Source organism: Chinchilla lanigera, unplaced genomic scaffold (assembly GCF_000276665.1).
Source record: "Chinchilla lanigera isolate Chin_1 unplaced genomic scaffold, ChiLan1.0 scaffold00004, whole genome shotgun sequence".
NCBI classification, from domain to species: domain Eukaryota; kingdom Metazoa; phylum Chordata; class Mammalia; order Rodentia; family Chinchillidae; genus Chinchilla; species Chinchilla lanigera.
In genome coordinates, this window is record NW_004955405.1 from 34948927 (window position 1) to 34964121 (window position 15195).

Sequence of the window (15195 nt, forward strand, 5' to 3'; positions counted from 1 at the left end):
CAAGCAGCTTCTTTCCCTGCCTTACTTTGTAAACAGGCTACCCCCACCTAAGGGGCGTGTAGCTCTCACATAATCTCCATGCCCTCCTCTTCCACAGGCTCAGGATGTACACAAAGTAAGCACCCTGGCTTCCTGCTGAGTCACTTAGCCAAACCTCTAGACTCCCCAAGTTGACACAATGTTTCAACCATAACACATGTCAAAAGATTAAAAAATATATAAAGACAGCATTTTCCTTTGTAAAAGACTAAGTGTGCTTGTGAAATTTAGAGCATCACAGCTTGTGAGTTTTTGTGAAGCAGTGAAGGAAGATCATATGAACTCCAAGGGCCTTTGGAAAATGCTGACCAATTTCTCTCTCTCATGATGAAAGCAATCAAATGCAGTCTGATCAAGAGAAGAACGGGTACCAACATTTTGGTACTGTTTTCCTTCAATTCTTCTGTATTTTTTAATCAAATATTTTTTTATTTTAAAAAGTAAAAGAACTAACAAAACAACAATGAAAGCAAAATCAAAACAACACAAAAAACGATAAATGCCCTCTGAACAAAATGATAGGAATTAACAATGGTTGCTACCTTACATACTGTTATCTTCAATGAAGTTGCTTAGTCCATGAGATGTAAGAATGTAAGATTGATCAAATAATCAAAGACAGTAACAAGTAATAAAAAAAAATTGGAAATGATGCAGAGGTGGTTGAACTCAAATATTTTATAGGAAGATAAAATTATAGCTAAAACATGTTAGGTGTATACAAAGTACAACACTGAATGCTCTAAGGACTGTCTTTAAAATTACCAGGTCAACTGAATGAAACTCCTACAGCTCCTCTGACATTTATACTCATAGACACACTGAGGGATGATTAATCTAAGAGTATTTCCATGTAGAGCAATATTATGTTGTGTTGTTGTTGTGAGACACAGTGTTGATAGAACTTGTCTGCATGGCGGTGGCAAAGCAAACGTGTGTCATCTGTCATTTGTGCTACTGTGTTCTTTGGGTGCAAGCACTTTTCACAAACCAGCTCAGCATCTTTGCATAGAGCTTGTGGGTCTAACATTTAATTTTCTATTGAACTTGGGGATTGTCATGAGTGACTTTGCCAAAGATTTGTCTATCTTTAAAAATGTCTGCAGGTTATGTTCAAGTTTATATATTACGTATTTAAAATGTAAGTTTGCTTCTGATTTTAAATGTATCTGCTACAGTTAATAACCTCAGTAATTTAGAGTCATGTGTGAATTCAAACAAGTCAATTAGAAATGCTTAAAAATTCAAATAGAAGAGACAAGGCATTAATGGGCAGTGGTATTTGGTGGCCCAGTGACTGCAACTGTGGAATATTTGGAAGAGTCCAGTGATATCTGGATCATCAAAGTAGGCATTTTCAAGTATTGTATGATGTGAAATAGTTGACAGAGGGCTACCTTAAATGCATATTCTTCTGTACTTAAAATAAAAATACAACCATAAAACAATATTAGATTTGATTTTTGACTGTAGCATCAAGACATTAAAAATATATTTTTAAAAGAGTGACACTAAATATCTTTCAATCTAAGCTCTTTCTCTAAGGATTGTGTAGGCATGAACTTTACATGAGTGTCCAACTTTTTCTAATATGAAGGCAAATTTTATAAATGTTTTGGGAGAGTTCAGGGAAATAACTAAGGCATTCCAATAACCAATGCGCAGCTGCACTTTGGAAGTTTGTGCCTAAAACTACTTAAAAGGGTTAAACTTTAGTAAGTCTCACACAACTTTCAGGGTTCCAACGTTTAAAAAGTAAGATTCATCACCATGAATGTCACAATTGTGAAAAAACAGACAAATAATTGAGAAGTAATTATCAAATTGAAAGAATTTCCTGGTGGTGTAATGAAATATGCGTTACCTGTTGTGGTTTTAAAGCCTGGATTTTCTCTTTGTAAATTTCTCTTTTTATTTTGTATGTATGGGTAGGGATTCTATCTATCTATTTATTTATTTATCAATCATCTACCTATCATCTATCTATCAATCTAAAAGTTGTCACTTCATGCTTTCTTTCTTTCTTTCTTTCTTTATTGCAGTACCGGGGATTGAACTCAGGACCTTGCGCTTGCCAGGCAGGTGCTTATGACGCTGAGCTATACCCCGGCCCTCACAGCACTTTTCAGTGTACCATTCTGCAACACATTCACATCATTACTCATTAGGCGTTGTTCATCTTTGGAACCTTTTCACTGTCCCCACCTGAAAGTCTGCATCTACTAAACCCTAACTTTCCATTTTCCTCTCCTTCTGGCTATAAATTTGACAACTCTTGGTACCTCATGTAAGTGGAAAAATACTTGTCCTTTTGTGACTGGCTTATTTCTCTATTATTACCTATTAGCACAAAAATATTTTATCTATTATTAATTTTATCTAGCCCGAAACTGGGAACATTGACAGCACTTTGGGCTAAGTGAATTAAAATGCAGTTGACAGACTACCACCCAGATTTAAGTGATTTATTAAAACGAGACAAGATATTCAAAATTAAAAACCTGACAAAACAGTAGCATTAGCCTTAATGGAAGTTTTATAATATTTTTTCCTGTAGTCAATGATTAAAATGTGCATTCATTAGTGATTTTGAATTTGTATTAAATTTATGATTTTCTCATCAAAAGCAGAATTGTTCATCATCATCATCATTATTATTACTTGGCATATGAATTAAAACTTATATATGGTCCTTGGTTTGCTAAAAGAATGAGAGATAAAAAGAAATTGCATGTAGGAAGCTGTTATTAGTGTTAATTAGCAAGTTCATTAGAACACAATTTATTTCATCTGAAGTTTAAAGACTAGAAAAAACATGAGGCAAAATGTAAGCCTCCAAGGAAGAGCAGAGAAAGGGCGAGTGGATGGTTAAAATAAATCTCACCACTGCTAAGTGCCAGGCCTGCAAAACCATAGGCCTGAACATTAGTAAGAGTGGCACATTGAATGAACAACAGGAGAGGCAAGCTCACATGTACGGATACCTACACCCCCAAAAACTTTATGTATGCTGCATTTAATCTTCATGACGATTCTCTGAAGTATACAATTTACCTCTTTTTTGCACAGGTTAAAAGATTTGCCTAGATCTCCAAACTAGTGAGAAGTAGAGCCAGAATTTCAACTCATAAATATATTGTTCCAAAGCCCATGTTTTCCCCACTACGCTAAATTGTGACCTGTCTTTTACTTACTGACTCTGGAAGATTTCTTTTATTCCTGGAAAATACAGCACCAATAAAAGATTAGCCAATGTGTTGCCACTAGAAATTGATAAAGCATATGTTTTGGGAACAGGGTTCAAAATTTTATAGAAAAGAGGAAAATTCACTTACAGGATAAGGGTAGTGCAAGCAGCTTTTGCATCGCAGAGGATAGCTTTCTGGGGATGTAAGAAACACCTAGTGACTGTTTCTCATTTGGAGGCATTAGAAACATCAGTAGTTTCTGTTAAAGCAAGAGCCTTTCAAAAGAAAGACAAATCACAAGGACTGTCTAAATATGATCAGGTCACAGGGCTCACAAGGTTTTCCTGCTTTCACTGCTGAGAACTCTGAAATAAAGAAAATGAAGTTGCCCGATAAGGATGACATTTTATGATCAACCAAAATGGATGAGAACAGACATCATAAATTTCTTTAAAGTGACAAAATAGCTGTAGCTTGATTGTACTTGTGGATATATCAAAATAAATACTGTCTCAATCAAATAATATGTGAGACTTCCTGCCTTGTTGGTATTATCAACATTTTACATTTTTTTCATAATCTAAAGAGTCTGAAATCAACTCATACTGTTGTTTTAATTTACAGTTTTCTGTGGAGCATCTTTTTCATATGTTTATTAAGTCATTTGAATTTTCTCTTGTGTGAATTGACAGTTCTTATATTATGCAAATATCCAACCTTAGTAACCAGTCTTGTCAAAATTTTCTAACAGATGTATAAGTTTGGGTGTAAGATTCTCTTGAACTTTCTACTTAGACAATGTAGGAGAGATAGAGATGCTTACAAAGCCTTATTTCCTCTTCTTTCCCAGCACACAGCTACATATTTCCCCGTTTTCCTCCCCTTCATTTTGCCAGTTGACTGACTGAATTCTACAAAACGTAATGCGGACAGAAATAGTACTGTGTTTATTCCTAAGCCTTCCCACATATGGACCCCCATTTTCTTTTATCATTTTCCAGAAGAAGGAAGGAAGGAGGGAAGGGAGAAGGGACGGATAAAAGGAGTTGGCGTGTGTTATGCAAGTGCACCAATGTCACGCACAGAACGTAAGCATCACGTACGGCAGACACGCACTGACAAGAGGAAGTGGCTCAAGGCAGGGGTGGAAAGGGAACGGAAGGAAGAAAAAGGGGACAAAGAAAAAAACTCAGATGTGTTGTGTACGTGTACCAACTTCCCACGAGGAATGTAAACATTATGTACTACACACACGTACTAATAAACTAAAATTTAAAAAAATCACGTAAAAATTTTTATTTAGGGGAAAAAAAAGAAACTGTCTTCCAATTCCTAATTTAAAGAATATTTTACTATGAATTTGTATTGAATTTTGTCAGAAGTTCTTGGTCTGTGGATATAATAATTTGTATATTTGGCCTGTAATCCTTCACTATAAGGAATTACACAGTAGCCTTTTCTCATGTTAAACTATCATAAGTTCCTGGGATAGGCCCCCTTTATTTTACATGCTATTGGTGTCCAACCTTTCACATGGTAATATTATCAATGTTTGGTATATTGCTTTTACATTACCATTACTGGTCATTATTTTTATTGTTTATTCACACAGATAAGGTAGAATTTCTTTGTGTGTTTTGTAATTTTGTGAGCTCTTGCTTAACTTAGAATTCACCTGAAGGAATCCTATGTGTAGCAGTAAGAGGATGCACAGAGCATCAGATCATTGTAAATGAAACAGAGTAATGGATTTGTTAAAGGAATTAGACCTCGGGCAACTGGGGAGCTGGTTAGGAAGTCTGTGCCGGACTGCTGCCTTTTGATGTGGTTTTGAACCTGAGGTCACTACAGGCCAGCCAGGCAGGCAACCAGGAGTGACAGCTGGATTTGAAGTGGGAGATGGCAAGGACAAACTGGAGTCCGCAAGGTCACAATAGAAACCCAGTGACAAAATAGAACCCAGGAGGACAAACTGGAGTGGGATTGCTATAGTTTGGATCTGGACTGTGCCCTAAAGTCTCATGTCATAAAGACGTGGTCCCAGTGAGACTCTGTCAGGAGGTGGCGGAAACCTGAAGAGACAGGGCCTACTGGGAGGTCTTTCAGTCACTGGGGGCATCCTCTTGAGAGCAGTGGGACCCTGACACTTCCTCTCTCTCTTTCACACTTAGCCATGAGGTGCCTGCCATGATGCACCATGCCTCCACAAGTTAAAAGCAGTTGGGGACATTCAGTTATGGGTGGAACTCTCTAAAACTGTGAGCTAGAATAGGTCTTTCTTTTTCATTAGCTTATTATCTCAGGTATTTTGTGATAGTAATGGAAAGCTAACACACTGACTGTCGGGATCCTTAATTTCAACGATGCTGACTACCTGCAGAGAAGTCTCAACTCTTCTCCATGGAGTTGTGCCCATACTTGGCCCAGGACTAGGGGAAGTCAAAGGAAGAAATTCAGTGGAAGCCAGAGAGCTGCCGGTGTTGGGGCTTCTCAAGGACAACAAGGTGGTTAACAGGTTAGCAAACACGTGTGTAAACTGCCAATGCCTGGTGTTCTGTATTGCCTTTCAGAGTGCAAATATGGCTGCTTCTGTATTTGTGCCTTTCGATTCTCAAACCAACATGCTGTATGGCCAATTTTAATGGGGAAACATGCAAGGAAAGGAATTCTGAGAAACACAGCCCCAGCCTAACTAAGTTGACATTGTATAAAGACATAATACCATGCTAGTGTAATTGAAGGTATGTTTCTCCAGAGATGATTTAAGTTTATTTCTTGGAACACTGTAACTAAGCTTCCATAACAAAATTAATAAGCGATTTTCTCTTGTAAGAGGCTTAAACAATACTCCTTCCCTAGTTAAAATTTTAAAAGCAAGCAGCAATTCTTTCCTTGTGTGCATAGTCCCCATTCCAATTCCTACAGTTATCAGTAGATAACCCTGTTGTCTTCCTTGCAGAAGAATGAACTGACAAGAAATCACAAGATGGTTTACAAGCTTATCTTATAGATCCATAGATTGCTCAGTGGTTCCCCAGATGCCCACTAATGACAAAATGTCTGAAGACTTTGATTTTATTGAGGCTTGTGAAACCACTGGTTTCCTCCCAGGCACCTCCTTCTGCGCCCTTTTCTCTTATATAACCCTCATCATGCATGCTGGGGAGAGACAGATTTGAGGCCTGTCCTCCGTCTTCTCAGCTGGTACCTTCTTGGGTAAACTTCCTCTACTCTGAGCACAGTGTTCTGTGTTTGCTGCTTGCTGTGTACTTGGCACATAAATCTAAGTTTGGGTTCAGCAACAGTATCCCTGAGGCATCTCTGCCTGCGATCAATTTTCATGTAAATTTTTCAGCTTGGGGCTTTCTAGACCAATAACTCAAACATAAAATGAGGTGCTTGCTATGGCTCCGGTCTCTCAGGAAGAACCTCTATTCCCTAACTCTGAACTCAGGCTGAAAAGACAAATTAACCTGTTACTTCTTATGCCAATGGGCAGGTAATTTTGTCCACATTAATGTTTTTATTTAACGTGAGGCTCTTCTAGGGTTCAGGCTACGTGAGTAGCCTCTGTTCTAACTCCCCTCTTTGACAGGGCCGAAGGTCTGTTCTCCGGCTCCTCAGAGATGTTAAAACACAGCCTCTGGATTAGGTGCAGGGTTCTCCCCAAGAGCAGAGAGTCAGACAGATCTGGGCTTTGTTTCAGTTTTCTGTTAAGTCTCTATCCCCTACAGAGCGATTTATTTCCTTTCTAGCTCAGAAGTGCATTAAAATTTTTTAAAAACTAGTATTTTATCTAGATTTTCCAGATGTCTTTAACGTATTTTCAGGGTAACTAATTACTCTACCATGCTGCCCAAACAAGAAGCCCATTGTTTTCCCAAGCCTAAACTTAAATGTAGGGGCTGTTTTCACAAGGGAAGCATACTCTCGCAAGTTCAAAGTTATGGGGAAAATTACACATATACAAAACAGATCAATTAGAGAGATAAATTTGCATAACAAAAGGTTTCACCATAGGACTACTTAAAATAGCTAGGATCCCACAGTGTACTAACAGCATCTAGGAGAATATGTGTTGTATAAATCTATGGTGTCTGTAGTTAAAGAAATGCTGGGCTGAATTCTTTTGTAAAGCAGAAAATCCTTTCTGTGATGTGAATGATCACTCCCTAATTTACAAGTTTTGTAAGTTTGGATCTTCGTGTATCTGACTTTTCTCATTTGGCTTCAGTAAAACAGATCTAGAAAAGGTTATTTACATAAGACTCAGGTTTAATCTTCTTGAATATGTTTTTCTACATTAACATTAAATTATCAAAACAATCTGCATAGAATAATGAGATCTTTCTAATATTTAATATGTCCATTACTGTATAATTTCCTGAGTCTTATTACTGGACATATATCTAAGATATTTTCTACACAATTTTTTTTATACATTTACTTAAAGCACACTGTCAAAAAGCTTGACCAAAAACATAACCACTAATTCACTGTGTGCAACATTAGCGATCAAATTACTATTCATCAGTATCAAACTGTTATTACATGTCTTATGCATAGATTGCCCTCACTATTTATTGGGAGACCAGTACTATAAATACTGACTAACATGGCAATATTTTGACTTCCATCTAAATTGAATAGCGATGATCAAAAAGCTCATTTCATTGTCTTCATGATCTGTGTTTTAGAATTTATTTTGATACACCATTAAACATTTTATCAGGGTAATATACATAATGGATATATTCTAATGAAAACAGGAAGCCAATTTTATACTAATCCTTGTCTGGTTAAATAAAATAGCTCTTGTTCTCAACCTTGGCTTCACATTGCAATCATCAGGGCAACCTTTAAAAAATACTGATGCTTGGCTCTTACTCTAGGGATTTGGTTTTTTTTTTGGTTTTGGTTTTTCCCCGGTACCGGGAACCGAACTCACGACCTTGCGCTTGCCAGGCAGGTGCTTTGCCGCTGAGCTAAATCCCCAGCCCCACTCTAGGGATTTGGATTTAATTGGTATGGGGTGCAGCCTGGTGTTGGAATTCTGTGTAGCTGAGTTAAGAACTGAGTTAATGTAGTCAACTTTCAATTATTCAAACCCACTTAGTCAGAACTCTCAGTTAACTGACGTCTGGAAAAGGGAAGGGTATGTTGGGTTACAGAATTAAAATTTTTTTTAAAGAGGCAAAAAATCATTAAAAAATTTGTCAGGCATTTATTCTGAAATCAGTATTTGAGCATGAACTGAGGTGAGATTCCAAACTTCTGCATTTACAATAGTGAACAAAAGTAGTGCCACAGAACAATACCTTGAGGTGTTACTATTCCGTCTATTAGAAAGAAAAGAGTTAATGATGTTTTACTCTACTTACTTGTAGGTGGTTGACTCATATATGGATATAAAACAAGTATGTTAAACATGCATGATTCATGGTTGTAAAAGTAGTACAAGGCAATTCCCCTTCCCCAAATATATAAATTTATTCTGTGGCACTGTTTTTTTCCTGTGGGAAGTTCTAGTCACTCTTAGGTGGAAAAAAAAGCTGTGGTCATTTTAGATGGAAAACACAATCTAAATTTAATAATCAAAATTGATTATCTCATCTAATAGCAAAAAAAATCTAATCTTGATTTCCAGTGGAGGCCTCTCCCCTTCCTACCTTGGACCCTTGCACTGGCGAGCTTGTAGGCAGGAGAGGTGCTGGCTGGTAACTTCTTTCTTTCCATCACTTCTGGCACCAAACACATCTCCCTGCAGTGTCCATTTTAGTGGCTTTGGAAGCTTAGCATTCTTCCCTTCTGATGCACTGCTGCACACAGCTGTACAGATCTTTCTTCACTCACCTGGATTACCCTTCTCTTTTGTTCACCTCTGAGACCCCAATTTGTCCTTCAAAACCAGTTCAGACATCACTCCAGCACCGGTTGTCTCCTTATTCAGCTGCAGCTAATGCTGTAATAAGTGTCAGAAATAGTACAATGGAATTTATTCAACAGTTATATAAGGGCCTGTCATGTAGTGATAAGAATTAGAGGTTCTTAGGTAGCAGATATCCAAATCCTTCATTGTCCAGATAAGGAAATTAGTGAGGTCAAAGACTTGCTGAATAGTTTCATGGCTGCTCAGGAGGCTGCACAGGACTCCCAGCATGTTATAATTTTAATAGAGTGGGATATTCTCCTGAATTGAAGATATTGTCAACTCCATGGATGAAAAGTTTACGCCAAAGAAGCAAGACCCACCTTACGACCACTAAGTCTTCTTGCATCAGCCTTGGGCAATTTATTTCACATCTCTGAGCTGCAGTTTCCCTAAGCAATGCACAAAAGGAACACTCACCTTGCCTTCCTAAAATTGTATTATTGGAAAGAAATGACTCTGTGGAAGATATACTTTATTGCATTATCTCCAAGGTGGTTTAAAAATGTCAGTTGCTATAATTATTGCCATAGTTGCTCTAGGATATGTATGCTTCAAAGGTTTTATGGACTTTCACAAATACTTTGCAGTCAAGGGATATGTTGTTAATCTTCTGTTCAGCAACAATGGAGAAAAATATAGTTTTAATGCTAATCCCCAAAAATATTCCTCATTTAAAATTGTGTCCACGTCATTTATTATAGTTATCCCAATCAAAGTACATTATTTAAATTTTTAAATGATCTATCTATCTATATATAAAGCAATTAGAAGTGATTTTCATATAAGAGAGTTCATTAAACATTTTTTGTTGTTATGTACATCCTCATACTTTTCTATTCCTTCCACAACTTCTGAAAGCCAAACACTGCAGAGTATGAATTTCATTCTCTATTGTTAGAAATGGCAAAGGTCATGAGTGATGAGCATTCAGTTCTTGTTTTTGCTCATTGCTAACAAAAAGGTTTTGCTTCAGGGAACAGGAGTGTGTGGGAAACACTGTACCAACTACTTTAGCTTCAGAGGGTGGTGTTTTTTTTTTTTTTTTTTTTCCGGTACCGGGAACCGAACTCATGACCTTGCGCTTGCCAGGCAGGCGCTTTGCCGCTGAGCTAAATCCCCAGCCCCCTAGGGGGTGGTGTGTTTTAAAATGCATGTTTGTATTATGCATTTATTCCCATTCAGGTACTTCTATAAATGTCCTGAGTCCTCCTCTCGGCTTTATTCTGTGTATGGATCCACATGTCAGGGAGATAATGAGACCCAAGGTTAAAGGGAAAATTTTGTCACTGAGTTGAAAATTATAAGTCTTCTTCCTTTGAATTATTTCCTTCTTGAATTTCAGAATATCATCACCTATGAAGGTTACTTTAATAAAAAGAATCCTTGGATGAGGAAAACAAAGTCATATCTATACAAAAGGATAACAGAATTTAAATAATGTGGAAATTTTTACCTATATCCTCTCCTTGCTCCATATCTGAAGTAGCTCAGATGTGACTAACTTGTTTCCTTTTCACGGTTGGGGAAGCTACTTTTATAGGTTGTCATCTATTTCACTATGAACTTCAGTTGTTTGTCAAAGAATGAACAATTAGAAAAGGTACAGCCAGGAGATTTGTATGTACCTTTTGATGCACACTAAATGATATTTTATCTTTCAAAGGGTTCATGGGTGCCCTTAATTGCAACCACATTCATTAACAGAGAGATTTTCATGCAGCAGACAGAAAACAATATAAAGAAACCAGAGAAAATTCCAAACTGGGAGTTGTAGTTCTCATCTGTGCTCAAAAAGCAAAGCTACTTATAAATATGCATAATTATTTTTGTAATAAAAAAGAAATACAAGACTTTGCTGGTTTAACCAACTGTAGGTGATTATACCAAAAATGTCGTGGAAGTAGGCTGCTATGTGCTGATTCCTGCTGCTTCTCTTCTGGGGTGGGATTGTTGGCACTGGAAAAGAAAATCCCCACTTCCCCAGCCAAGTACAGATTGTACAAGCAGAGATCTATTATTAACATGGTAAATATCTAATAAAACCACCTTTTCTATTTGTTCCCCCCTAAGCCACATGCTGTATGTGAACAAGGACGGGATTTTGCTTCCAGTGGGGAAGGGCTCTACCAGCCTTCCCACCGCTCAGGAGAAGAGGGAGGTGGTGATGAAGCCCAGGAAGTAGCGGGGGGGCGGTGCCACCCGGCAGGTGCACCGGTGACCTCTGTGGGAAGGTGAATTGCTTACACTCTGTAGCTCGCCTCCCCTCAACCCCGCACAGTCTGCATCGAGGTGCTCATCAGGGACACAGGGCCGGGGGCGGTAAGGCCATCACTGTGTACAGTGGGTGGACTCATAAAGCACGGCGTGGAGGAGGTTCTCCTGCAGAAACCTAACAGTGTGCAAGAAGCGTATTCTTCCAGCATTTGGCAAGAAACCCAGAAGCGTGAGCTGTACTTGATGTTTACCAGAAGTTCTGGGAGGTGGCAGCTTGAAACATGATGTAGTCAAGTTTAAAAAAAAAAAAAGATCAACTGCAGGCGGGCCGAGGGCTCTGTGGAAAGAGACCTGGATTCCAACAGACCCAGGCCCTATCCTGTTCTCAGTGTGTGAACACGTATGAGTTCCTGCTCCTCTGCTTCCTGTTGGAAGATGGGGACCAACACTATGAAAATGCTTCGGGAAGGTAACAACGGATCCTCATCACCTGTCTGCCTGGTCACCTGGAGCAGCCAGGGAACTGTAATTTATTCCTACTCCTTAAATTTGCTTCCCTTAGGCTCAGAAGGAAGGCTTGTGTACTGGGTCTCACAATGCCTGGCTTGCTCCTGGTTTGTGATGTTGGGAGCCTGGGGTAGTCGGCTGGGCACACTCCAAGAAGCACTACCCGCCCGGGTGGCTGAAGTTTGCACAGGCCTCCTCTGCTCCTGTGTAGGTCGGGGCTGGAAGAGGCAGAGGAGCCTTGTGCTGCCTGGGGAAGCAGGCGCCTCACACTACCAGGGCTGTGACGATGGTGGGGGTGGTTGTGTCCCCAGAAGCTGCTTCTGAGCTCTCTCTCTGGGTCCTCATAATTGCACATGGGGACCCACGGCCCACTGCTGCTCTCTTCTCCTCTGTCCACCACAATGGCTTCTCCCCACTCTCTTTCCTCTCCTGAACAACGGTACAGGAGTTCAGTTCTGATGTCAGCATTCAATCCAGCTGCAGCTTGCTCCCAAGCAAGCAGGGGCCTCCTTTCCCTCTTGTACACTGTAAAGTTCCCCCAGGAAGACCCCTCTCCCCTGCTGTTAGCTTATTTTAAGGTCCCTGTTACAGGTTCCCCTAGGCAAACCTTGAACACGGTGCTTATTGTACGGTATTGCAGCTGTTTGCTTCTCCCCATCAGAGGGTGAGCCCTTCAGAGGAAACACTGGAGGCTGACACGGGCCTCTCTGCTCCCTAGCACAATGCTTGACACGCAGTGTGCACATGGTAAGTATCTCCTGAACCGAACTGGTCAGATCCCACCACACGCTCCTGCTGATTAACACTCGCACATATGCCAGTGAGAGGCGCAAAGGAATAAAGAGAAACATCCCACTTCCAAGTCTCTCCCCCAACTCACTCCTCTGTCTACCAGAAGGTCCGAGGGGAGAATAAAATTAGACAAAGCTGGAGTAAAATCAGTCACAAAGTGATCTCTCCTATTTATTTTGCATTTTGGTTTTGATTCTTTAAAGGAATGTAAAGGTTTCACTCTTTTTTTTGGTGTTCTTAACCTAAATTATCTTAATGATCTGTATGTGGATAAAAGATGAAGACAATTAAAAGTTTGATGGGGCTATAAGGAAAGTTTGAGAATCATTTTGCACCTTCTAGAAATTTTCTAAGTCATACTGATTTGAAGTTTCGAACACTGTGTTTTCTTCTCAATTCTAAGTCCTAAGCCAAGGAATTCAGAGTTCAAGGATTTTTTTATTCAACTGAGTATTATTGATAAATAGTGTAAAACCTTCCCAGAGGGCTCACTGTTCCCCAAAAGTGGTACCTACTGCTCGGTGACAGACATCAGCTGGCCAGTGAAAATACACACAACTTCCTTACTTTTGCTTCTTTTCTCCTATAGAGTCTACAAAAAGTTCAGACATGTTTCCCATCCTCTTGAAGGACAGTAACTGTGTGACACAGTCTGACCAAAGAGATGCTGCTGGAAGGTTTCTGGAAGAGCTTTTGATTTCCTGGCAAAAGAAACACATCCCCATCCTTTCTCTTTCCTCCATCTGCGGATGCAGATATGTGATGCCTAAAGCCACTTGGTGGTCATGAGGTGAGAACATGAAAGCATAAACGATGCTAAAGACAGCAGAGCAAAAAGATAGAATGGCCTTGGCCCCAAATGATACTGTTAGCAACTGACACTTCCAGGGTACTTGTCAACGAACACAGCTCATGTCAGTATGGATGGAAGCCTTTTTGGTCAGTTACTTGAAGCTAAAGGCATTCCTAACTGCTTGAAGCCCCCAAACAAGGACATTGCCCTACTAATGAAACAACTTGGTTACCTGTGGTGTCATTCCAAAGCTGAAACACAGCTAATCTTTACCAAATTTAATCCTAAACAGTTCTCATAATGTCCCTTCAGGCAGACACGTCTGATACTACTGCTACTACATCAAGAACATTATTATATAGTTTCCTATGGTTGATGTATGTTATGGTTTGTGTCTGGGTGTCGCCCCAAAGCCTCATGCGGCCATGGGGCAGGCTTTTAGAGTTTGATTGATTATGGATGTGAGAGCTACACCCGCCCTGGGGTGGATAGTTTGCATATGTAAGGGAGAGGGGGAGGGTGCTTCTGGCCATTTCCTCCCTTGTGTATTTTGTTGCTTTTTGCTGTATTCTGCTGCCATGAGCTGTAGCCCTCTGCCATGTGCCACTCTGCCTTGTAACTTGCCACGTATGGACTGAAACCTCCACAAACTGTAAGCAAAATAAACCTTTCCTTCCTTAACGTTGGATGTCAGGTATTTTTGTCCCAGCAATGAGAAAAAAGTAACCAAGACAATGTACAAAGTACAAAACCTGGGTGGCTTAAAGCAGAAATTTAAACTCTTACAGTTCTGGAGGTCAGAAAGTCTGAAAGCAAGTTGTGGGAGGGGAAGCAGAGCCAGGCTGTCACTAAGGGTTTCAGGGGAGAATCCCTCCTTGCCTTTTCTGGCTCCTCATGGCTTCAGGTGCTATGTGACCACGGCAGCATCCGCTCAGCTTCTGTCCTCTCTTCTCATGTGCATATCCTTTTTGTGTGTGTCTTCTCTTCTTATTGACACCCACTTAGTTTAGGGCCTACCCAGATAATCCAGGATAGTCTTCTCTTGAATCTTTAATTTAATTAAATTAATGAACACTCTTTCCTAATAAGGTCACATTCACAGGTTCCAGGTGGCATTTCTTTTGGGAGGTCCTCATTACAATTACACAGTTATTTTCCTTCTATTCTAGAAAAATCATTCTACTAGCCTTAATTTTCATTAGATTCAATAACTTCAAATTTTTTAAAGTCTGTGTGAACAAATGTTTACAGCAATTTGTTTTGTGTTGGATCAGAATTTAAAGTTGTTTTTGGAAATATATGTTGGATTTCCTATTTTAAAGTAAGAGATTATTTTTATTACATTCTAGTCTTTATTTCTCATTTTAAATATAAAATGGGTGACTTACAATAGGCAAATACATCATGGTAGTAAAATATTCATCAGGCCTCGTATTATCCAGGCAAAATATTTCTTGTGATTTATTAACCACAATCTTTGACACTGATTGGATTATTAGTATTTTTAGGATATACAGTCTTTCTTCCTAGATTAATGATTTTAAACTCTCATTTTGGGACTCATACCACCGAGATTCCCAGCCGAAAAGCGCCCAAAGAGCCAGGTAGGCCGCACCCAATCCCCGAGGCCGGGACGCGAGAACAAAGACCCCGGTGACACTGCAGACTGAGTTTCTAGGCGCTGGGAGGCCCAGGGGACGGGCGGGGCGAGCAGGCCCTCGGAGCCGGCC

General features: G+C 39.6%; 1 protein-coding gene and 1 long non-coding RNA gene across 3 annotated transcripts in view; one reads left to right on the forward strand and one right to left on the reverse strand.

Moving 5' to 3' along the window:
* The window catches only part of Anks1b (ankyrin repeat and sterile alpha motif domain containing 1B), a gene marked incomplete at its 5' end in the record, with an annotated part of 1074464 nt that overhangs the window by 247314 nt on the left and 811955 nt on the right, over positions 1 to 15195 (reverse strand).
* Positions 5300 to 15195, forward strand: part of LOC102016013 — a 20458-nt gene continuing 10562 nt past the window's right edge. The window contains exons 1-2 of the long non-coding RNA XR_259432.1: positions 5300 to 5742; positions 13262 to 13462. This is a non-coding gene — a long non-coding RNA (uncharacterized LOC102016013). The remainder of the gene's footprint in view (positions 5743 to 13261; positions 13463 to 15195) is intronic.